The sequence below is a fragment of the Pezoporus flaviventris genome, unplaced genomic scaffold (genome assembly GCF_033815535.1).
Source record: "Pezoporus flaviventris isolate CSIRO_AGI_PZ_B2104156 unplaced genomic scaffold, CSIRO_AGI_Pfla_v1 ptg000025l, whole genome shotgun sequence".
Taxonomy (NCBI): Eukaryota; Metazoa; Chordata; class Aves; order Psittaciformes; family Psittacidae; genus Pezoporus; species Pezoporus flaviventris.
In genome coordinates, this window is record NW_026892573.1 from 30,604,322 (window position 1) to 30,629,285 (window position 24,964).

General features: G+C 37.4%; 1 long non-coding RNA gene across 1 annotated transcript in view; it reads left to right on the top strand.

Moving 5' to 3' along the window:
- LOC133271673 (uncharacterized) overlaps positions 1-24,964 on the top strand; it is a 515,341-nt gene that overhangs the window by 349,981 nt on the left and 140,396 nt on the right. The window contains exon 3 of the long non-coding RNA XR_009744216.1: positions 10,367-10,453. This is a non-coding gene — a long non-coding RNA (uncharacterized LOC133271673). The remainder of the gene's footprint in view (positions 1-10,366; positions 10,454-24,964) is intronic.

Here is a 24,964-nt window from a genome sequence, read left to right on the forward strand (position 1 = left end):
GAAAGAACAAGTATCCAAGAGCACCTATTGGGTGAACTGTGTGTCCAAGGCCAGCTCCTGGGGGATTTGTAGTGGGTGGTGTAGGGGGGCTCTTCTGCCTCTGTTGGGCATCACCAAATGTTGCTGGCCTGGGCCAGCCTCAGACCATGCCACAAGGAGACTCCACAACCTCTCTGGGCAGCCTGTTCAGTGCTCTGCTACCCCCAAAGTAAAGAAGTTTTTCCACGTGGAACTTCCTGAGTTTCAGTTTGTGCCTGTTGCCCCTTATCCTGTCACCACTGAAAAGAGTCTGGCCCCATCCTCTTGACACACTCCCTAAAGATATTTGTATGTGTTGGTAAGACCACTTCTCAGTCTTTTCAGGCTAAGAAGACCCAGCTCCCTCATCCCTTCCTTTGAGGAGAGACTTCAGGTTTTTAAGCTATTTTTTTCATACTGCTGTGTTGCTAATGTGAATATCCTAGTACTTTAGCAAAATAGTATTATTTCAATCTCATTTTAAGACCCACATTTCAAAGAGTTGCACCTCTGCTATTTCAGTCTGACCTGTGCTAGAGTTTGACAGGCAGCAGATCCATATTAGGTAATCCTCTCTTTATTTGGAGGAGTCTGTTACGACTGGGTAGAGCTAACATATATGGAAGTTGTTAGTAACCGAAGACCTCTCCAGTGGTGATGAGCAACTGGTAATTCTATTTAAGACCTGTTTGCTGCGGTTTGATCCACACAGCATAATGTGTACTGAGCCAAGCATCTGCTAACAGAAATGTGCAGAATAAAAATGCAGAGAGACTTCCCTCTGACTGGGGAGCTCCAGCAGCTGCATAATCCTGCTCTCATAGTTTGGTGAAAAAGGTCTAAAACTGAGAGGAAAAGAAACAATGTGATCGTACCCTTTCTGTGCCTCACAACCTTCTGCACTGCAATAAACTTAGCAATGCAGCCAAGTGTTTCCCCCCCCGTACCTCTGAATTCAGAGAGTTGAGGAAAATCATCAGCACAGTTCTAAAACATAATAATGTCTGGACTGGTAGCTTTGAGTGTAGTAATGAATAAAGTACAATAGGGTTTAGAAAGAAAACTACTGGTAGAGAATTGTAGCTAAGAAGGCTCTCTGCAAGAGTGGGTAGAATTAACGACCACATAATAGTAACAGGAGTAGCAGTAGTAATAGTAGCAGTAGTAGTAGTAGCAGTAATAGTAGTAGTAGTAGTAGTAATAGTAATAGTAATAGTAATAGTAATAGTAATAGTAATAGTAAAAAAAAGAGAAAATGCCTGCAAACAACTGTTTAGTTTTCCTATGCTTCTCAAGATTTCATTTGAACATATTGCAGGTGCCTGATTCTGGGAGCTGAACAACTTGCATTCTTGGCACAGGGCACCTGTATCAAACAAAGATTATGGTAATGAAGATCTAAATGAACCTGTATGCACTGTGTTTGATTTGATGTCACGGGAGAAACCCCAACATCTGCTTTGCAGACTGCTATAGCACTCAGCTTTTAGTACTAAATGTCTCTTAGGCATTTTTCTGTCTGTAATTTTCCTTATTCTAAGGAAAGAGTGGAGATAGGCAGTGTTCATTTTATCTTCAATGCAATCTGAAAAGAAATAGGGAGAAGTGTCCCAGGTTTGTCACTGAGCATCAGCCCGTTAATATTTGCATGCGCTGTGAGTGCAGAAAATATCTAAACGAAGAATATGTAATGTTTATGTACTCTAGCACAAGGGATTTTGGACCATGATATGGGACATAGCAGTACAAGGGGGATATTGAAACTAGGGTTTTGGAAGAAGGTGTCAATGATTTACTTACTCAGGCTGACATACCTTGCTTACCCTTGAAAGGAAGCTGTTAATACTGCTATACACCACCTACTCAAAAAAAATGCTTGTTTACACATCTCTTAGGTAGCGAATAGCAATTATGATCTGGTAACATCACCACTAATGTTGAAATGCTGAGGAAAAATGACTGGAAATAAAATTGCTTCTGCTTTTATGAATACAGATACAGAATTTTATTAATACAAATAAAAATGGTTCATGTAATTAAAGTTTCAAAGTTAATTCAAAAAGACCATGGAGAGAATTCAATAAATTTTCTCCAAAATAGGAACTGGGAGGATTTTTAAAGCCTTGTACACACACCTAATCTGTAATAGAACAAGGAGAATTGCCTAATGTCACAGGTCTGTTTATGATTTCAGGCCAGTTGATGTTTGTACTGAGGTATCATTACTGTTGTAGACCAATGTATTACTAAATGATATCTGCTTCCACTGCATTTTGCAAAGATGATGTTTTCACATTTACCTCCAAATGCTGATGGCTCTGGGGTTAATTGAATGAAGGATATGCAGCAGAAATGCTAGAGAATGAATTGCTGACAATCAGTTCTATAACTAGTTTTGAAAATGTATGCGTGTACTTCTACCTCTGCATAGCAATGAAGAAAGCGCATCGACACTGTAGTGTTATAGCCTTTTCTACATCTTGTCAGCAAATTGTGTAATGTGGTAGTGGTGTATGTGCTTCTGAATTGTGCAGATAATGCATGCCATGAATAAATATTTTGCTAGCATAAGATTGCTTTCTTCTCCGTGTATATTTGCTCTTTCTGTCTGTGTGCATACCTTGTATACAGCTTTTTTTTTTTCCTTCCGGCAGTATTATTGCTGTTGTTATTTGAGTGCTTAGCAATGCTTAGCCAGTCATATCACTCAAACAACTGGCAGGTGGCTTGTTCTACAGGTGGATAAACACTAGCACATGTTAAACTGCAAATATCTACAGGAAGTGTCTTGTCACGCATTTGTTGACCATCCAGCCATCTGCCTGCTTTTCTTTACAGTAGAGCCCAAGGTGGTTTGACAGAGAGTGGAAGTGGTGTAGTATTGGTACTAAGGTTCTTAATCATCCTTGTAACATCCCAGTGAAAACCTATTCACCAGAATCTAAATTAGATGGCCAGATGTCTGGGAAGTATTCCAGATACTCTTTAAGTATTAAAAGGTTCAACATCAGCTACAGTGCAAGTGTGATCCTTGGCTGTATCATCACATTAAGTACTACTAAGGAGGTGCTTTGCATAACATAGTGAGGAGGGATTCAGGCACTTGAGGGAACGGAAGAATCATCAGTTACCAGCAGGCAGAGTCCTGCTCTTCTGTCTTTAAGGTACTGAAATCCCAGGGTGATACTGTACTCATATCTACAGCAGTTCTCCTTAGCTTATGTAGTACTCATCCGGGTGTTGGGAATGCGTATTTCTAAAGGTTATGTGGCCTTTAAAGTGATTCATTTGGACTAATTTATTGAAGAAAAAAATGAATCCAGGGATATTAAACACAAAAACATCACCTGTGGCTCAGCAAGTCCTTGATGCATAGGAGGCTGGATGACTGTTTGTAGAAAAGTATTGCCGTAGCTGCGCTAGTTTAGACTGTTTCCTAGTGTACGCCCTTTATTACATGTCCAAGTAAGAGTGAATGTCTTTTGATCTGAGCTGATACAACTGGTGCTTGTTCCAATTCCACAGCTGAGTTACTATGTAGCAATAACCGTAGTATTATGTATTATTGCTCCTATGTCTCCTTCTATTTGGAGTACACGGTTTCTGGGTCACGAAGTGTCTCAAACTGCATATACTGAAAGTCTATTCATGCAGTGCCTTGCAAAATGGATTTGGGATCTCAAAGGGTACTTAGGATGATATTAAATTATAAAAGGTTGCTCATGTCCCTTAGGTAAAGCTGTATTGTATCCTGTATTGTATTGTGCCACATGATTCCTAAAGGGTTTTTTACTTTTTGTCATGACATAGCCCATTTTGTTAAATGAGGAGCTGGGGATAAGAAGATTAGTTACTAAGAGAGAACATCATGTCATAACATGCAATATTATTTATTTTAATATGTCTTCCCTCCAAAAAGGGAAAAAGAATAGGTTCAGTGTATAACACTCATATACATATATATATATATATATGGTTCTTACAGAGGTGCTGCCTGACTACAAATTTTCTGTGTCTGTAAACTAGCAACCTTTCACAAGGACTTTGAAGCCGATGAAGAAACCACATCCTCTTATCTCTGGCTCCTCTTTTGCCAGAAATCTATGCTTAAAGTGACCTGTAATTTAGATGGGTATGTAGCAAAAGTGTGAAGAATATTATCTGATTTCCTTGTTTCGCCAGTTACCAGTTTACTAGAAAAAACACACCATCTACATGAAAAACAAAGGAATCTAAAGAGCTGCTTGTAGGATTCTGTTTCAGTGACTTACCCAGCTTCAGTGGAAATGCTCAAAACTATAGCACTGAACAGAGAAACCGATTCACTTTGCAAAAATATAGTGCACCTCTATTAAACTGTGCATATATACATTTTACAATTATTCTGTTTGAAAATCAGTTCTACATATGATGACTTTGAAGTCCATCTCTCTACAGTACAGCTGTCTACTTCATGCACAGAATAAAGAGTTGCCGTTCCTAAAATCATAGCACCATAGAATCATAGAGTAGTTGGGATTGGAAAGGACATCAAGATTGTCTATCTCCAGCCTCCCTGCCATGGGCAGGGGCACCTCACACTAAACCATTTCACCCAGGGCTCTGTCCAACCTGGCCTTGAACACTGCCAGGTATGGAGCATTCACAACCTCCCTGGGCAACCCATTCCAGTGCCTCACCACCCTAACAGTAAAGAACTTCCTCCTTATATCCAATATAAACTTCCCCTGTTTAAGTTTTAACCCATTCCCCCTTGTCCTGTCACTAGAGTCCCTAATGAAGAGTCCCTCCCCAGCATCCCTATAGGCCCCCTTCAGATACTGGAAGACTCCTATGAGGTCTAAATCTAAATCAAGACTTACCCCATGCTATTGGAGCTCTCATGCTATTGGAGCTCCTTGATCACTGGCGTGAACAAGCAATCTCACTTGGAAATACTTGTCCTGTAAAACAATGTCAGCTCTGCAATTTGTAACTTCTTTTTATCACCATGTGCAAGGTAGCTGCAACTTTTAGATTCCAGTAGGCTGTGTCAGTAAGATTCCCAAGCTATAAGGAAAACACATTCATTTAATAATTAATGAGGTAAGAAGTCTTCAATTAAATTGCTAAGAAACAGTAGAGAGCAGGCTAAAGTTTAAAACTGTTATTTAAATTGCTGTCTTAGGTCATTAAGTGTATTTTTCTGTGTTCAGAAATTCAGAAGCTATTAAACATGTTTGTGGAAGCAAGAAATTGGGCCATTAAAATCTCTCCCACAAAACAAAATGGTTTTAAGGCTTGGAGAGTTTTTGATGTGACATTTGGGCAGCTTAGAGCTCAAACAAATGTGGGGTCTCTGACATCACTTTAATACTTGGATAACTTTCTATATTCAGGCTTTTCCTTCTGAACTTGAGAGCATTGCTAACTATGGGCAGGAGTGATTGGCAAACTGATGGGTTTGCTAACAAAAGCTTTACTGCATCCTCTGTGCTTCTTTGAACACAGGATCTGGGCTGTTCCTCAAATCTCCCTCTTTCCTTGCCCCTTATCTAGTCCAAAATGCAGTGGTCTAACTTAATGATAAATGAAAGTGTCTGATTTGTAAAAAATGAGATTTATGTTATTCACGCTATTAGAGTTCCTCTGTTCTTATTGAGTGTGACTGTCCAGACCAATGTGTCAAGGAAACTGAAATTGTACTTCCACGAAACCAGTGAGAGCAAGCAAGAGAATTCAACTCAAGGTTCAGTTCTAATCTTGATGTAAAAATGTGTCATTGCTTGTGAAGTGAATTATTACTTCCCCAAATTATGAAATTAATCTAAATATTTGTACGTGCAAGGTTGTAACCAAGAATCACTGTAATAATTGGAACAGGCAGTAAATTGCACTTCCATAACTGGTTTTAAAAGCTGAGAAAGGATAGTGGTAATTACCTTCCCTTTTTCGCTTTTCACTTTATTATCTCTATTAGAACTGGAGAAAATGGCACCTAAGAACTTTAAATAGAAACCTGTTCTATAAGGTTGTCAGTCCTGAAGGATGGAGTTCATCTAAAAAGATTGATTTTGTCTCAGATGACTTATTATGTGCTCAAGGGCTACAGCTATCAGGATCGGTCACAAATGTTACCTTTGCATGAAATCTTAGAGGACCAGGAAAGTCTGATCCTACCATCTTGCTGACTGATTTAGAAAGCTATAAAATTACTTTTCTACTTTACACAGATCTTGAATGTCTGAGTAGAGGCTTATACTGTTTCATTGGATCCATGTATGGGTAAAAACTCAAAAACACCATGTATGTCATGTGGGAAGCTGAATGTCTTGAGATAATTTACCCAAGACACTGAAGAATAACATGGCATTTAGAAGTCCACCTTACAGCCATGTCCAGAACATCACCACAAGAAATCCTTATGTACTCTGAAAGTTAGAGCTTTGGCAATGATTTCAAGATTTGTAAACTGTATTTGATTTTAGAAGGAAGATTAAAGACTCAATCAAAACATCATACTTTGATAAAAGCTACATAAGTTGTTATAGTTTATTTTATACTAGAATATAAAGTTTTAAAGGATGAGAGAAACTGAATGCTTATTCCATGCTTTTATACTTCTTTTGTTTTTTTCTTTTTAAATAGTTTTGCTTTCTGCTAGAAGTAAAACTTTTGATGGAAATACTTAGAACTTTCAGAGTTTTTTTGGTGCAAACTTGACTTACAGATTAATGATCTTCAGGAAAAAAAAAACTTATTGATACATGCAAGCTGTATCATTTTAAATGTACCTTTACTGAATAAATTAGTACAGGTAGAATGAGTGGCATTCTTGACATCTCCCTTCAGCCACCAGCAGTTTGATGCCTTCCCTAACCCTATCTTTTAGGTTGCCTCTGATGCAGACTGCTTAAATCAATAGAAAATTCTAAGTATGAATGGTCCTGTTGAGGTACCTATTTGTTCCCATTAAGGAACTTAAACTAGTCACTTATATTTTCAGTCAAAATGCTTCTTTCATGAAACAGCAAAGGGAAATTCAGGTCTCTCTAATCATTGCAAACAATTTCCTTGAAAAATACCTGCTGTTGGACTTCTCAATGAAGGCTTCATGTAATCAATGGGGAGAGCTCTGTCAATGGCAGTGGCCTTTGCAGCGTGTGTGGTTATAGTTTTTGTTTGCATGAGGATCATCATAATCATCCTGTGTTGTATTTGTACATTTGTCAAGGTCAATAAAAGAAACTAATCTATTTTCATTTGTTTTCAGTCAATTTCGCTACACGCATCTTGAGTGTTAACAGGTTTTAGAAGTAAATGTATTCAATTATGCTATTGCACTGGTTGCATAAAACAAGGACAATGTTGTTTTAAAAATGCATTTATGTGTGCTATATTGACTTTTCTGTCCATCAATCAGACACACTGTGATCAACCACAGAGCAAATTTCTCTGCTTCCACTCATAGCACAATGGAACTCTCATCTAGAAATGCATGTATTATTCCTCGTAGCTAATAAAAATGCATTCCATTTGCCTGTTTTCTGTGCATTTATGAGCCAATGATGTAAATATTTAATATGTCTAAGAATGCAGTATAATATTCAAGAACTTGACCAAGACTATGTCCAATCACTTTGACAGATTCAAATCCCAGATGTCCATGGTTGGCTCTGCATTCACAGATGTGAAATGTGCCAAGATACTGTGTTCTTGCACAGAGGTTAGCCTGCGTCATGTACTGACAAGATTAATTACAGACCTCTGAACCTGATATGTTTTCTTAATACCCGGCATGGCTCTTCCTTTCCTCGCTCAGGCTGAAATATGTGGCTTGCTCTTACATAATTCAACAGCAGTCTTCTCTATGGGTGGTACTGTTTTTAGTAGTTGTAAATGCCTGCACATTACGATATGATGCACAGCAGTTTGCTCAGAGTTATTTCAATGATTATGGAAAGAAGGAAAATAAGCTTCTTTCCAAAATGTGAGAAAATTGAAGAAGAAATACTAGCCATACAATTCCCAAAATAGTACAGAATAATTCTTCTAGCTTGTATTCTGTGCATGTCCTCTTTACTCAATGGAAATAATAAAACATGTAGATTCTACTTATTGGTGCTGCCCAAATTCACTTTTCATCTTCCTAATCAATATTCTAATATTTCCTCTGGAACCTGATACTTTTCTTATTGTTCTTATTTTCTTATTTTTGATAAAACTGTGCATATTTAGTATCTGGCAGTTACATAAGAAATGAAAATACACTGCAAAACTTAATCTGTATGGTTGGGAGTATTCTAGAACTGTACAATGATAAAAGTACCTGGAAAACAATTTACTATGTGAAATATATCCAGATTTATTAGCCTATGTAATAAGATGGAATGCAAGTGTTCATGAAGACATAAGAACCATTTTTTTCCTTTCTAATTAAAGGTATCATCTGAAGGTGATGATGATATGTAGCGGCATAGCAGCTCTAGAATTTCTATATGGTCAAAACCAACAGCGAAATACTGACAGAAAGCCAACAAGCCAACGAATAATCTAAATAATTTGGTTGAAACATGGGAAAAATGTACTTTATTTTGGAAAAGAAATCTAGAGTTTTTTTCCCAAAGTCCCAAATGGACCTGGGGAGTGTTTCGTGAGTCTCAAGATAATTTTGATTAAACTTTTAAAGGCTACAATAATTCTTCTCCTTGGTTGCTAATATTCTCTTCTGTGCTTCAGTACTTCATTTTTCTCTTAATCCTGTGACGCATTATACTTGCAAAATAGTGAAGTAGTATGTGTGCTCTGTGATCAAATGTGTGCACAATATAAATGGACTGTTCATGAAATCTGTAGAGTACTGTACCATAAAAGCAGCTGAGTTTGAAAGATTTCACAGCAGGACCTGATCTGAGGTTGGATTAGTTGACCTCCAACCTAAAACATTCTACAACTCTGTAGTTCTGGGCTTACAGGGTTAGTTCTGCAGTAATATTAAAGACTCCTAGATAGACAATGAGATGTTAGTGGAGGTTTCAAAAACCAAATTGATCATTCAACAAGATAGATGGGGGGAGAAAGGGAGGGTCTGCTGTAACCCTATGATTGTTCTGGAAATCTAAAAGGAAGAACTTTGCTTGTACCACGCTTGTCACGAATGTAGAGGTCTTGCCAAATCTTAATTACAGTTATTTGAAGTTCAATTAGAATGCCTTGAGGTTTGGGATCAGTTGAAGCTTCATTTTTAAAGCTGGTTGTAAATTTCCTGACAACTTTTCCCATTGAAGAAAATTTGTTTCCACTAAGACAAAGTTCTCCATTTAAATAAGTCGTTTCTAACAAAACTTTTATCCTGGCAGGTTTCTGCAGCCCAGAATTCAATTTCCATAACATGTGTGTAAGAGGCAGACAGATGAACTGCTGAATTTCAGCCCCTAATATTTAATCAACTCCCTGTTGGAGCACTTAACATAAATGTCAAAGACCAATGTTAAAATCTCAGATGAGAATTAGAAAGAAGAGTCCCCTATATCAGTTAAACTATTGCAGAGATCCGTACCCTGTTCTTTTTTCTCTCTAGGCTCATGCTATATTTTTTATATCTAGTCTCTTACCCGTTGTTGATATCTCTTGATATTGGAAGTGAGAAATTAACATTATTGTTTTCAAGGTCTCTTGTGTTAAACTTGACACAATATATAACATGTCATTAATATAGCTAGTATTATCCATTTTACCCACAATTTGTGCAAACACTGTAAGAAGTTGCTCTTTACTTGGAACTAATTGTAGGAAAGCAGAGATCCAATTAAATTCAGTTGTTTTTTTTAATGGACAACCTGGATGGCACTTTGAGCAACCTGGTCTAGTAGAAGGTGTCCCTTCTTGTGGCACGGGGTTGGAACTGGGTGAGTTTTAAGGTGCCTTCCAACCCAAACCATTCTATGATTCTATGATCTTTATATACTATCATGGCAGGAGAAGAATTTGGACTTTATATCAAAATGACAATAAGAGTTCAAGATACCTGATCTCAAAATCATGGCATGACATGTAAAAATGAGAGATATTATAATATGTTAATTGGATTATTCAGCTTCCTTCAGCACTTGTAAAAAAAATAAGCAATTTAATGTCAAGGTTAAAACTTAACCTTTGAATATATTTTACCTATATTACAGTGTAAATTTTCTTTCCACTTCTTAGTTATGTAGATACAATACACAAATGTAATATATGCCTTGTAGGCATCTGTGTAGAAACGGCAGATGAACCCAATTTTCTGGATCCCAGTTTGGGCTATTCTATGCTTTTATTGTTTGAACATGATAGATTCCTGTTCTATATGATTTATAACTTGTCATTACAGGACACTGTATTCCTCCAGACAACATTAATCTGTCAATGACTTTGAAGCAAAGACGTGACTGATGAAGTTACGGAACTGGTGACATAGGTAAGTTCTTCTTTGCTTTTCAAACCTTTCTTCCTGAAAGTCACAGCTGTACCTAGACTGGGACCACAAACCAATTCTAACTTCTGAGGCAAGGAACACAAAGTTGATTGAGACACCCTTTTGTTTTAATGAATTTTCCTTTTTAATTTCTTAAATAAATGCCTCTCTTCTTTAGCTTTTTTAAAAAACACTTTTTAATTAAGTAAAAAATCCCTAGTTTGGTAACTTCTATCAAATAATTTTTAGCTGCTGTTGGGTTGTTTTCTCTGATCCATCTTGGATTGATTTTTCAGTTGCATTTCTTACTGAAATGGGTAGCAACATGTCTCCCTCCACTTAACTCAAGGATTTTATGTTGAACTCTCTTCTGCTGTTGTATAGAATTTTCAGAAAGGTACCAGTGAAGTGTTTGTCTTTTCTTGTTCTAAAACCAGGAGTAGGAGTGACACTTGCATATTTAAAGAAACAAAATAAGCTCACCTTTGAAATTCTGAAGCGTTATGTTTCTACCTCTATAATGTTGTTCAGATCACTAGCAAACCTCTATACTATTCGTCCTAGAAAAATATTCATTTATATCCTCCACTTAAGTACCAAAATAATTGTAACAGTCAGATAAGTACTTGTTAATTGAGTTTTGCATAGGGGGGGGAAAAGATGAATACAGAACCAAAGGGATACATTTAGTCTATAACAGTCATGCTGCGATCTGATTCTGCATTTCAAGACCCTTCACAGAGACTATATGAAAAGTTAAAAGGAACACTTCATACTATTTGACTACACTGAGATTTTAACTTATTAGACAATGTAATGGATAAAAACTCTGGTCAAAACATGCCATAATTCACTTGACAACATTGGAGCACTATAAACTCTATCAGCAGTACAGATAGAGTCATCTTACAATTTTGGGTAGAGCACAAAAGGGAAGATAGATAGGAAAGAGGAAAAATTTATTGGCGTGTAAAGCTCCTGTCAGAAGGGTAGGTGAGCACAGAGAGAACATAAACTGTATTTGCAAGTTAACCCCACTGAGGAAAACAGTATGAAAAGCATCCTATAAGCTAAGGTAAAATGGGTAGCTGAACAATGATCTCATTCTCCTTTCCACTGCCTGGTCGGGATCCTAATCTATCATATTACTACATGGCTCCAGCTATGCCATTACTTCATCTAGTGGAATAGTTTGTGCAATATCGAACATACCGATGTCTTCAGAGTGTGTCTGGTTTATTCAGACAGGTCTTCAGTCTAAATGCTGCTATTGTATATGTGGTGGGTTGACCTTGGCTGGACACCCGGTGTCCACCAAAGGTGCTTTATCTCTGCTCTCTTCAGCTGGACTTTCAGGGTATTATCTCAGGTTCATGAATATGCAGTTTTTCATATAACTTTATGTGTGACAGTTTTATTTTTTAATTTACTCAAGCCTTTTTTGTGTTCCATCAGTTAATCAAGGTTGGTTCATGGAGTTACATGTATTTGGTGGAAAATTTCAGTTATTTCATCTGCTGAAATTTGAAAAGAAAAAAAAATCTAATTTTCTAGTGAATAAAGAATTAAATGTAGACTTGTTTCATAGTTAGAACATATAGAATCTTAGACTGGATTTTGTTGGAAGATACCCATGACTGTTACCATGTTACCACGGCTGTTTAGTGACCTAAACCACGCAAAATAAGGTCAATTTTGAATTAGAAGTATCTGCAATGGGAGGGAAGAATCAAATTGTTAACTATTTTGCTTTGTCTGGTTTTGTGTGTTTGTTTTTTCTGTTGTTTTGGTGCTTTTTTCTGAAATGAGAAATAAAACATTCTGTATTTTGCAGATTTTTTTTTTTAAATGTATAATTTAAATTTTATAGAATTACATTAAAATGTAAATTTCATTGTATTCTAGGACCAATTTAGTTGGGAAATTAGAATTTCTGATGCTCTTCTATTAGTTTAGAAACAATATTCTTTGCTTTTTGTCTTGAAAAGAAAAAGAAATTCTAAACCTACGCACAAGTGAATCACTTGGCTTCATTCCAGCTTGACTATGGAAAATGACAACAGCATAAGTACCTGAAATGAACTTGAAAGATTAACAAGTAAAATGTGCAAAGGAAATGTTTATTCTTCACATTAGCTTATGTCTCTGCAAACAACATGGCAAACAGGAATCTGTTAGTTTCTTCAGTGCAAGTAACTAGGCATGTTGACAGCCAGAGAATCCAGTCATTCCTAATGAAGCCACTGAGCAGTACCTCTTCTGCTTTTAGTACTCTAAAGCTTCTATCTGTATTTAAAGAACATATTTCTAACTCAATGAGAAAGAAATGTTTATTCTTATGTTATCTAGGACAGTACCTTGCAATCTGCCTTGAGGGAAACATAGAAAATTGCTCCAACTGGGAGTAAACTTAACAATCGAAGTATGTCAGATAAGTTGCTTCTTCCTTTGTCACATCATATCTCTGTCCTAAACAGAACTTGATGAAGAAATACCAGCACCCTTTTCTTTATCTATATATGTAGATAAGCTATACATAAAAATATGTTATTTTCATCTTTATGTATAAAAAGAGTGTTGCCAATGTAGTAATAACTGTTACGGCATTGTCTTGTTCCTAATATGGAAAAATCTTAGAGGTAGTTATAGATGGGTCATCCTTCCTTGCCTTTGTGTAGTAGTATGCTCATGGATATGACTAGACACCTAGTTAGTCACTGTGATCACCGGTATCTCATGGTAAACAAATGTGGAAAAGAATGTGGATCCTTAAAGAGTAATGGAAGGAAAACAAAAAGTTTTTCTGTTAAAAACTTTACTACTTCCTATTTCTGTAGAGGACAGCAGTTCCTAAATAAATTCTGTTTGCAAAGTGAGTGGCATCTTCTTAAGAGGCATTTTGGTACTTCTTTTGGTAGAAGGCTTGTGGCCAAGAGATATTTCTTAGGAGCAGGACCTATGCTGGAAGCAAGATCCAAAGCACTGTTAAGTTCTCAGGAACACAGTATTGATCATCTTTTGCTTTTTAGCCATTCATGTTGGACTTAGCAATTTATTTCTGAGTGCTATAGCAATCCTTGTGATCTGCTGACAAAAAAGAGGTGCTACTATAGCCAGAAGTATGGATTTGAGACTAAAAACATATTGGGAAGCTGTAATGTATGTCAGAAAGGAACATTTAGCTGTACTAATAATTAAATTCCCATCACAAAATGCAGTGCCGGGACTTCCAACTGGTTTTGTATCTCAAGAAAGGGGAAGACTTTATTGGTTGTAAATAGAAGAAAACTAATTAGAGTTAATTTTTGCATTGCATGTTGATGCAGTCAAACACTTTTAATAGCAATTAAACACATTAAAACAAACTACGATACCAAATTAAAGATTAGTCTATAAAAAAACAAAACTAAACAAAATGTTTACTCAGTTCTTGATTGAGTTTATGGGTTCATCATGATTTATTCTTACTTTTAACTGGGTTTGTAATTCTAAAAGATCACGTGTAGAAATCATAAAGTTGTAATACAGGATTGGTTTTCAAACCAAAGGCACACACTTCTATGTCATCACCACTACAGATTAGCAACATGAGAGTAAATAAAAGGTGACATGCTGTCGAAATATTCAGATTATCCAGAAGGGCAAGCAGCCCTCTTATTAAGAGATGTTCCCTCAGGAGAAAAGAGTCGTCTTTGATTCAGTAATCACATTCAATATATTAAGGTTGTATTACTGCAATCACTAAATAAACAACTATGGTTAGACATATGATTATACAGGTATGAAAATAAGGCTCTGGAATAGCAAGGAGAGAAGCTAAATGAAGTCAAGGCAAAAGGGACCAATATTATGGGTGTGCGGAAAAGGTTTAACTGTTCTGGCCAAGACTTACAGACATAACTTATGATTTGTGGATGTTTCTTATTTCTAGAGTCTCAACAAAATTATCTTAACATTTTCATACTTGTCAGACAACAGCTGAAGCTGAATGCCTTAAATGAAGTGCAGGTTGCTAGAGAAATCCATGTTATTATACAGTATATTTCTGAAGGAGGCTAATGTCCAGTTCCTGCAGCTTAATTTTTGTTCTTACAATGCTTTGCCACATGCTCTTTTATGTGACTGTCACACTTCATACTTTCCCTTATAAATGAGTATTGAAATGAGCAAAAGGCTAATACATAAAACTCTTCACAGAAGCTGGCATTTACTTTTATGACAATGGTGTTAATTGGGAGCTCTGAAACTAATGCAGTGCTGAAGAATGGCAAAATGTTTTTTTCTCTTTCCTTGTCTTTTGCTAGTTGACAGTGTATAGTAGTGACTCATACACCAGGAAGGCTTCTGCTCTTTTCAAGTAAGTTAAAAAAAACTGATAAGGAAAACAGCTTTTGTATGCAATTAATGTGAACATTGATGAAGCAATCTAGGCAAGCACAAGCATATGTAATTGACTTACAACTGCATTTGAATGAACACTGTACCCTTTGACTCCACCGTTCCACTAAAAATTCTCATACAAGGTCGTTGTGCTGTCACTGATGATGAGGATGTCCCAGAGGGAGAAAAATGCCAGGCACCAGACAAACTGTAACTTTTTTTTACACTTTTAATACTCCAATGCAAGTCAGGAACAATATTCATTCCAAATGCTTTATGCTCCGTAATTTCACCCTTACAATGTCACCAGTCTTGGTCTGTATTTCTTGAATTTGTCAAAGATGAAGCTACAGCTACTGAAGCAAAGCTGAAGTTGCATCTCTCTCCAGCACACATAATATGCTGTGCTGCCAGGGGAGAGAAAAACGTCTTTTATACTGGAGATTTTTCTGCTTCTTCTTGAGTTTTTTTTTTTCTTGCTCTGTGGGTTTTCTATGTCTCAGTTAAAGTTATGGTCATATTCTCTCTATCTTTTATCCTTCCTTCCTCCTTTCAATTTATAAGGACTTGCTTTATTTCAGAAAGAGATGCATTCCATTGCAGAAGAGTACTGAATTATGTTGTGTTACTGTCCTTGGTTCATCAGTAGCAGTCATTTTTCTCCTCCTTAGTCGCTGGTGAAGTGCTGTGGTTTTGACTTTTGGTCTGGAAACAGCGCCGATAACACTGACGTTTTTAGTTGCTGCTCAGTAATGTTTACTCTGACCAAGGACTTTGTGAGTCTCATGCTCTGCAAGGGAGGAGGGGAACCCGGAAGGAAGCAGAGACAGGACACCTTACCCAACCTAGCCAAAGAGGTATTCCATACCACAGCGCAATGGTATGGCATTCCATACCACTATACAAACTGGGGGCAGTTACCCGGAAGGGTTAGATCACTGTTTGACTCAGACTGGGTATCAGTCAGCAGGTGATGAGCGGTTGTATTCTCTTCCCTTGTTATTTCCCTTATAATTACTATTATTGGTGGTAACAGTAGTGATTTGTGTTATATTTAGTTACCCGACTGTTCTTATCTCAACCTGTGGGAGTTACATTCTTTTGATTCTCCTCCCCACTCCTTTGGGAGCAGGGGGGAGGAAAGCAGGGGAGTGAGTGAGCCCCTACATAGTTCTGAGTTACTGGCTGGGCTTAAACCATGACAGTTGCCATAGTCCTCTAACTTCTCTTTTGTATTCTAAAATCTAAGGCTTTACTGAAAGGAATCTGATGCATATAGTCTTCATTCTTAAAAGTCCAAAGGGAACATGGAGGGAGCAATAGGGGGTTGAAGAACAATACAGAAGTGGATTCAGATTTGCCTTTTATTTCTCAGAGATTACATGGGGAAATAAGCATGAAAAGAAATCTGTTGATACTTTATAGTCATCGTGGGATACAAAGATTTCCAATGCAGAATATCTGAACATTAGGTGCTGAGCAGTGAGGAAGGATGAAGGACACTGGGGAGGCACCATGGCACAGTGGGAATGGAAGCAACGTCTACTAGCTGATGCTTTCATTGGAGAGAGGAGCTGTATTTCTCCCCTTTGCTGACCATTCAGAAAAATCCAGTGAACTCTGTAGGCGATAGAAAGTGCAGGGACATATTTTGAAGTCTTCCATTGCTGAAACCACAACTAATTTTTCCATACAAATTCCTTGCAGTCAGCCACCAAGGCACAAGGAAACCTGAGAAGAGACCACACAATCCCCTCTGCTGGATTCTCCTTCTAACCACTGATTTATCTTTCTTTTCAATACCCAGCACTCATGCTATATTGCTTAAATTGTCAGCTACCCTTAGAGTGGGGAGACAGTTTTATGTAGCACCACTCTGAGCTCAGAGCATCTCTCAAAACATTCTAGAAATAGATGAGGTAAAATGGTGATCCTGAGTACAATGAGAACCATTATGCATGCAGCAGTAGAGGAGTAAAGACACATGCTTGTCTTTAAATCTGCTTACTTAGTTGAAATTCTGTGCTGAATGGCCAAAGCAATAGCATGCTTGAAAAAGAGACAAACTTGACCTTCTTTGTAGACAATCTTGCCCTTTTGTAAGATGATCAGAGAAGCATGAACTTTTCTACTGGGAAAAAGATAGTAAAAACATTATCCCGTTATTGCAATCTGTGCTGGTAGATTACTTGCGGTTAGAATGTCGCACAGCAGGGTGCTGAGTAACTGTATATTATAGCTTTGGTGACATGTGTCTGGTTTATGCTTTTGCTTTTATTGCATTCCCTGAAATGTTGTGGGCAGAATAATTGAATTTGGTTAATCTCACTGAGACAGAAATGCATCTTTTGCTGTTTATTTCCATCATTCTTTAACATAGTCATGAGAAACAGCATGGGAGAGGTCTAGGAAGAAGAGCATGTATCCCATTTTGCTTTGCATACTTGAGCCACTCAATGCTGAAGCAAATTGTCTAACCCATCCTCCTCTCTGGCCTTGCAAAAGAGGATGCAGAGCTAAGATGAGTTTGGAAAATAATAGTACAGTTTGTTAGGGGGTGATCAAAAGAAATAGATCTTTTTTCTTGGATGATTTTGTGTTGAAAAATGTGAAACTTAATATGAAATTCTGATCTATGTGGCACTGGTATAAACTTGAGGTTATTCTAGAGAAGCCATTAAGGTTTACATAAGGTCTTCTGAGATCATCATTTGGCTTGTCTTCAGTTACTCCAAAGTCCGTTCAACGAATTTCATCAACTTACACAAGATATCTTGGAATTTCTTCAACATACAGTAGATTCTCATAGATATTTGTAATGGAAGATTGGTGTGAGATGCAAACTCTTAATCAGTTGCTTATGTCCCCCATATCAAATTACGCTCACTAGCAGAGAACTGAATGGGAGAGCTGCCAGACCTTAATGTGATCTGGGTTGTTCTGCTTGATACATTCACACCCCATACTAGCTATGCTTTCCATATATAACTTTCCCTTATATTTTCTTTTTATCAGCAACTGGTTGCAGTTACAGAAAGTAAATTTATGTCTATATAGTGGGTTATGTTAACCACAAAAGTGACTATGGCAAACTTGTGGATAAATCGCGGCTGCACACTATGTTGAATGCCAGGTGTGTTGGGTAATGTTCAGGCATAAAGTAGCACTACATAGCCTGGGCAATATTTGCGACATTGGACTTAGTCATGCACACTTACATGTGCACACATAATTTCCCTCACTGGTCTGGATTTTAATATTTAAAGCCTGGCAGCCATGATGAGCAGTTTTATTTGTTGATTATCCTACTTGTTTCCATCTGGAATAGACCCAGGAGGGTAAACAGGATGAAAAAAGCCTGCTAATAGAAAGAGGAAAAAAATGTTGATATTTTTCCATCAAGAAAAGGTTGGGTTGAAAATCTATTTTTATTTTGTTTTTGCTAAAAAGCCGAATATTTAGTTGTTTTTGTGTTGCATGTGTTGAAGAAGAAAAATTTAGGAATAGCATATTTTCTAGCATGTCTAATACCTTGCTCTAAAAGAACAAAAACTTTTTCATGGAAAAAAAACCCTGAAATTATTTGTTAATACTACTTTTCTATGGAAAAGATTTGTTATTCAGAAATAATAAGGGATTTAGACAGGAAGTCTGCTGACTTAAATGGAAACACAGGTTGTTCCTTCTAATTCCAAAAGAGATGGAATGGGTCTGCTTCTACTACTCTGGTTTGTGCTCTCCTTCTTCTCTTCGTTTTCTTCCCTTTTCCTCCTTCATTATTTTATGCCTGGAGAAAGTAAAAAGAAACAAAACAACAAAAAATACGAAATTGTTGTCAGTTACCTCAAAGGATTTAACTATTTTTAGTTGAAAAACAAGCAAGCAAGCAAACAAAAAAATCCCCAATGGCAAAAAAAAACCAAAACAAACAACCCTGCAAATAGAATCACAGGACAGTTTGGGTTGGAAAGGACCTTAAGATCACCTGGTTCCAAACACCCTACCATGGACAGGGACACCTCACACTAGACCACGTCACCCAGGACTCCATCCAACCTGGCACTGAACACTGCCAGGGATGGCGAAATTATCACATCTTTGGGCAACCTGTGCTAGTGCTTCAGCACCATCACAGTAAAGAACTTCTTCCTTATATCTGACCTGAACTTCTGTTTCAGTTTGAACCCATTCCCCCTTGTCCTATCATTACAGTCCCTGATCTGGATAGTCCCTCTCCAGCATCCTTGTAGCCCCCTTCAGATACTGGAAGCTGCTGTAAGGTCTCCTCATTGCTCTTCTCCAGACTGAACAGCCCCACCTTTCTCAGCCTGTCTTCGTAAGGCCAAGTCTTTTATTTATATCTTGCTTTTAAAGATGGAGTTGCCCAGTTCTGCTGAAAACAATGACTTTGCCTGTTTAATGTGCAGAAATTTAGACAGCAAATGAAAGAATATAATAATTTCATAAATTAAGCAATGTGTTAGCCTGCTATTAATATATTCTTTAGTATTACTTTGTTTATCTTTGGTTATGCAGTCCTTTTATGGGAACAGTATGAATCCAACTGACCAAAATGATTTCCTTTTCTATGCTTGAACTCATCTTCATGTCTTCAACCATCTGTTTGTCGACTGGTTTTAGCTCTGAATAAGCACTGAAATCTCTCATTTATTTACCACTATTTGCATAGCTTTTCCTAGCAGTTCAAATAAAGGAGAGATGTGGCAGTCTCTCCAGGATTTACACTTGTTTTTCAGGCATTCCTGCTGTTCTTGTGCTAACAGATTTGTGGATAATCCATTCTAGAGAGTCAGTTATTTGCAAAGTAGAAAGTGAAGGGGAGGGGGAAGAGACCGTACATAAATCTTGGAACTAAACAGCAGTGCACTGGCTTTTGATGCATGCTCACTACCACTCTCATGAATGCTGTGAAATCCCTTTTGCCATCAAAGTTTGTCAAATAATTATTACTTTAAATAATGCAACAGTCAATATGAGAGACAAGAAAATATGAAGGGTAATTCACATTTTCTATTTTCTCTCTGAGCACACATTTAATATTTCATCATTCAACTCAAAGCAGGTGTCTATCTTTTTTTGTATTATCATTTTTATACTGTTGTTATTATTTTGGGCAATATACAGTCATCCAGCCTGCTTCACATGAATGTGAGCAGTATCATGATAACTGAAGTCTGTTTTGTTTCTTTTAGAGTGTAGATCAACTCTGGAATGGACTGACTAAATGTTTCTAGGACATCTGAAAGCTATTAAATAAGTTGCCAGATAAATCTCTTAAAGGTCTGGTTTCATTTATTTATGGCATGCGAAAACTTTAATTAGTGGGACTCTGTTCTGGGAAAAAGATAGGACATCAATAGCTGACAATGAATGCATACTCCTACAGACAGTTTAAATCCAAGTGGTTCAGCAATTTTCTGGAAAGGGGTTTGAAACATGAAATAATTCTCTTTCTGTCATAAATAACAGTGACCTTATCCTGAGGAATAAAGGCAGCATTTGAAATGCAGAACTGCCATTAGTGACTGAATACCTGCTGAAAGTTGGTCAAATAAGAAGCCTCTGAGAAAACTTAGTGCAAGACAGAGACTTATAGTCAGCCTAACTATATTACGTAGAATGGGATACAACCTACCAAAGCCTTACAATACCTCATCATTGAGTGTATTTCCACATTCACTGATGGATTTCCACCATAACAGATATGGGCTGGACATTGGCCATGGATGGAGGGGAGGGATAATGGTCCCAAGGTCAAAGTTTTGCCTAACTTTCACTTGAAGGTGAAGTCACGGTAGCTTTTCCCTCTCACATTCCTAAACTGTAATATTTTCAGCCTGATTGTGAAGATTTGGGAACATGTTTGCTGGTTTCAAACATGTTTGTTTTGTTACAATTTAGAAAACAGAGGAGGAAACCTCACAAAAGCATAGTCATAGCTGAGTTTTACTTCCCCATCCTCCAGCCTTGTTTTGGTGCTGGGCTCCGTATTTCGTTCTCGATAGTATTTTAACTTTCATATAATATTTTTCTTTAAACACCTAATTTTCTATAAGGAAAGGCATCAAATCATACTTCAAAGTCTTTAACATTAAACCTTTGAACTCCTCTTGAAAAAATTATTTCCCTTAGGCTATGAGTTTTAAATGTTATTAAAAATTTAGTTTTAAAGATGGCACCCAGAGTAAATAATAATAATAATAATAATGACACTAATTAAAACCTTGATTTCCCAATCTTATAAATCCCATTGTTATTTTTTTTTAAATAAAGTAGAAATTCCAATTGAAAAATTCAGAAACTTAATTTTCATGGCAGGATTTCAGAAGAAGCTCCTGTATCTTTCATGCTGGTTGAAGTTGCACATTTGTTATATGTGTTGTTGCTACATGGAGCAAGTTTTAAAGTTCACTTCTTCTAAAACAGTTGTGAAGAATGTGTACGTCACCTTTAGGTGAAAGGGGGCCATGAGTGGGAATAGATGAATGATTATGAAAAGGTGGTTCGGGTGTTTAGGTTAGATGACCCCAGGATTAACTTGTTCAGGCATTCATGTTAGGAGTCTAATCTCCCTTGACTTGCCTTCACAAGGCAAAGTTTCAGTCATTTTCTGAAAGATTTTCCTGCTCTCCCTGTCTTTAAAGTCTAAAAAAAGGCTTCTAGCATCTGGACTGCCAACTTATTCAATGCAATGGAGCATTTCAAGTATGTGTGACAAATTTCTATCCTGTGAAACCGTATTACCATGCTACTAGGGCTTTTCAGATGTGTTTTTAATCATATACTCAATGTGTTCTGTTTTCAGCTCTTTACCTGTAAGGATGGGATGTCTCCTTTATTTTATGGCCTCTGGTTTAGTGTGGCTTTCAGGATTTTTGCTTCTTCAGGATTTTTTCCTTCTTGTCTTAGGAATCTTGTATTTTTCTGGGGCATTATTCCTAAAGTCCTTCTTCACTAGAGTCATCCTTACTCTTCTTCTATGTACCACTTGTGAGTTGCTAAGCAGTTGCATATTCTTTTAATTGTACACAGTTATCTCTGGAGTGTATGGGCAAAACTCAAGTGTTGTGTCTCTGAACTGTGGCTTAGTTGGGTACATGTGCCCTTGTAGCCCTCCAAAAGGCAGCTGAAGCTTAGATTGTCCAAAGGATGACTTGAGAGCAACACAAAGCTTCTGCTTGTGAATTAATTCCTGTCTTTATTAACAACTGGAATGATGGAAAAGCCTGTATCAAGCTGTAGGGAGCAATTGATGTGCTGGAGGGCTCTCATCTTGAGGAGCTTCAGTGGGCTGTCAGAAACCTCATGAAATTCAATGTAGACTTATGTAGCTGAGATTGAATAACCTTGTGCACCCCTACAAGTTAGGAACTGAAATGAAATGGTAGCTTTATAGAAGAGGACCAGGTGTTTGCTGTGGAGAATCCACCAGCCATCAGTGTGCCCTCACAGTAGTGAAGGCCAACAAAACCATGGGCTGCCCTAGTAAGAGTATACGCAGCACGGAAGGGGAAGTGCCTGTTTCCAACTATTCAGCACTCATGAGAGGACATCTTACAAAATACGTCCAGTTTGGGGATTTTCAGTACTATGAAGTGACCTTCAAATTCCCTCTGTAGCCTAAATGACCCCTCATTCTATGATTCCCCTTCATCTACATCCTGCCACGGGGTACTAGGATATCCACCACAGAAGGTGATCCAAAAGCCTGAAAATTAGTACCTTAACCAGCTGTACTTCTACAATTTAAGAACAAAGAAACAAAGTTCTTTCTTTGTTTTCTAGTTAAAGTCTAATTAGTTAATGATAAACTTCTCAAACCTAATGAAAACACGTGTGTTTCATTACTGGTACATTGTTTCCCTTCATATATCTGCAGGGGGAAAATAAAGGTACAACCTTGTAGCTTGAATTGTTCTTTCCAATGTGATTTTGGCACTTCAGAGATTAAGCACCATGAGAATAAATGAATGACTGACTGAAGAGGAATAAAAAGAATTAATGATAAAGGTGTTGCATCAACAAAGCCCACACATAAATGTATGCATCTACCACAAACAGAAACATTTCCAGTGACAGCACAGATATGGATCATTTCTACTCTGATCTTGGTTTAGTGTTCTTTTAAATCTAAATTCAAAACACAGTGATGAATCAAAGCCCCCATATGTGTGTCATTTTATATTATGTATTATAATTTAATAAAAATATATTTATTTATTTTAAAAGATTTTTCCCTTTTAAAATCATTTTACCATGATTGAGTGAAAACGTGCATGTTTTGATGTATGTTGTGGCATTTTGCATATATTTAGATGTTTTCCCTGTTTGTGATGGGGTTTGCCAAATTACTGGTCCAGCAAATTATCAGGCTCCATGAAAACAGAGTACAATTTATCTAGATTTCTATTTCATATCTTTGGGTTTTTTCTGTGTTCACAACTGTAAGCAAGGTCGATTTTTAAGAACACTTATTAATGTTAGAAATGCATTTTAATTTCTCTAGGATTTCATGGCTATTTTGAATATTCAAATAGATAAGGGTTAAAGCTTATCACTGTCCATGAAATGAATTTAATGTGATGTTGGTGTCTGAATACTTCGGGTAACCTTAGCAAATGCCTGAATTTGGATCATGGCAGTGTTCAATTAATGTAGTTGTCTGGAATGATACTTAGGGATTTTTAACTCATTCTCGTGTGTTTCTGTGAGTTGTAATTTTTTACCTGATCAACATGGACCACATCAACTCCTTAGGGAAACCGCAGGAAAGATTGCTATGTTTTGCGACTGGATTTCTTTATGTAACTTTGCCAGTTCACAATGATACAGATGGAGAGCTGTGCAGTGCGTGTGACCATAAATGTTAAGTTACGATAACTTTGGCTTTTCCACGTGCTTAATATGCCACTTGAAATTAATTCTCTCATTATCCTTAAGCATGGCAATTTGTCATAATAGAAAGGCCAACCATAAAACTGTGTGAGAATGTTAGACTGACACCATTTTACTGCTATGGCTTTGTCAATTAGTCTGTGTAAATAGCAGCTTCTTGAGAGACTAGAAGAATGAGAGATAAACTCATGGATCCATCACTGATAAAACATGAAAACTCACATAAATAAATGCTTTAGAAGTATTTATTTGCAGAACATAGGAGCAGTCCTGAGAGTAATGATTGATTCTCTGAATTTTGAAACCATGTCATTTCAAGTCTTTAATTACTTTTATGAACTGGTATCTTGATCGAGGCTGTGTAGGCACTACTTCATAGAATCATAGAACAGTTAGGGTTGGAAAGGATCTTAAAATCATCTAGTTCCAACCCCCTTGCTATGGGGGGGGACACCTCACAATAAACCATGTCACCCAAGGCTCTGTCCAACCTGGCCTTGAGCACTGTCAGGAATGGAGTTGAAAAGCTATCCTCCAGTAGCTGAAGTTCCTTGAAGAATGTTTTCTGCACTGAAGGTCAGTGAGATAACCTTGAAAACAATAAGTAAGCCCAACTTCAGGGTCAGCATCTTGATGCTCCAAATGATTATGAAATGGCAGATTTGGAAGACATGAACATATTTGCTGGATTCTGTCCCCAGCACGGACAAGTTTCAGAACCAATATCACATCTGTTAGAAGCCATCATGGTTTCATGCAGTGAATAGTTTCTTCCTGAAACCTTGGTCTTGAGTGCTGTCTTCATCCCATCTATCCTTCCATCATAGCTGTTAGACTCTCTGACTGGAAGGGGCGCTTCATGTAACAGATTTGTATGTATTTACAGGGTAGATTCAGATTATGTCTTAGGAAGATGTTCTATCCTGTGAGAATGGTGAGGCGCTGGCACAGGGTGCCCAGAGAAGCTGTGGCTGGCCCATCCCTGGCAGTGTTCAAGGCCAGGTTGGACAGGGCTTGGAGCAACCTGCTCTAGTGGAAGGTGTCCCTGTCCATGGCAGGGGACTGGAACTGGATGAACTTTAAGGTCCCTTACAACCCAAACCAGTCTAGGATTCTGTGATTCTCTGATTTATGGCGCAGACCTCTGCAGGTGGGCTAGATGTTTTAACGTTCTTGCATCATCATGGAGTCACTGAGTTAAAACATGTCCTGTTGTCC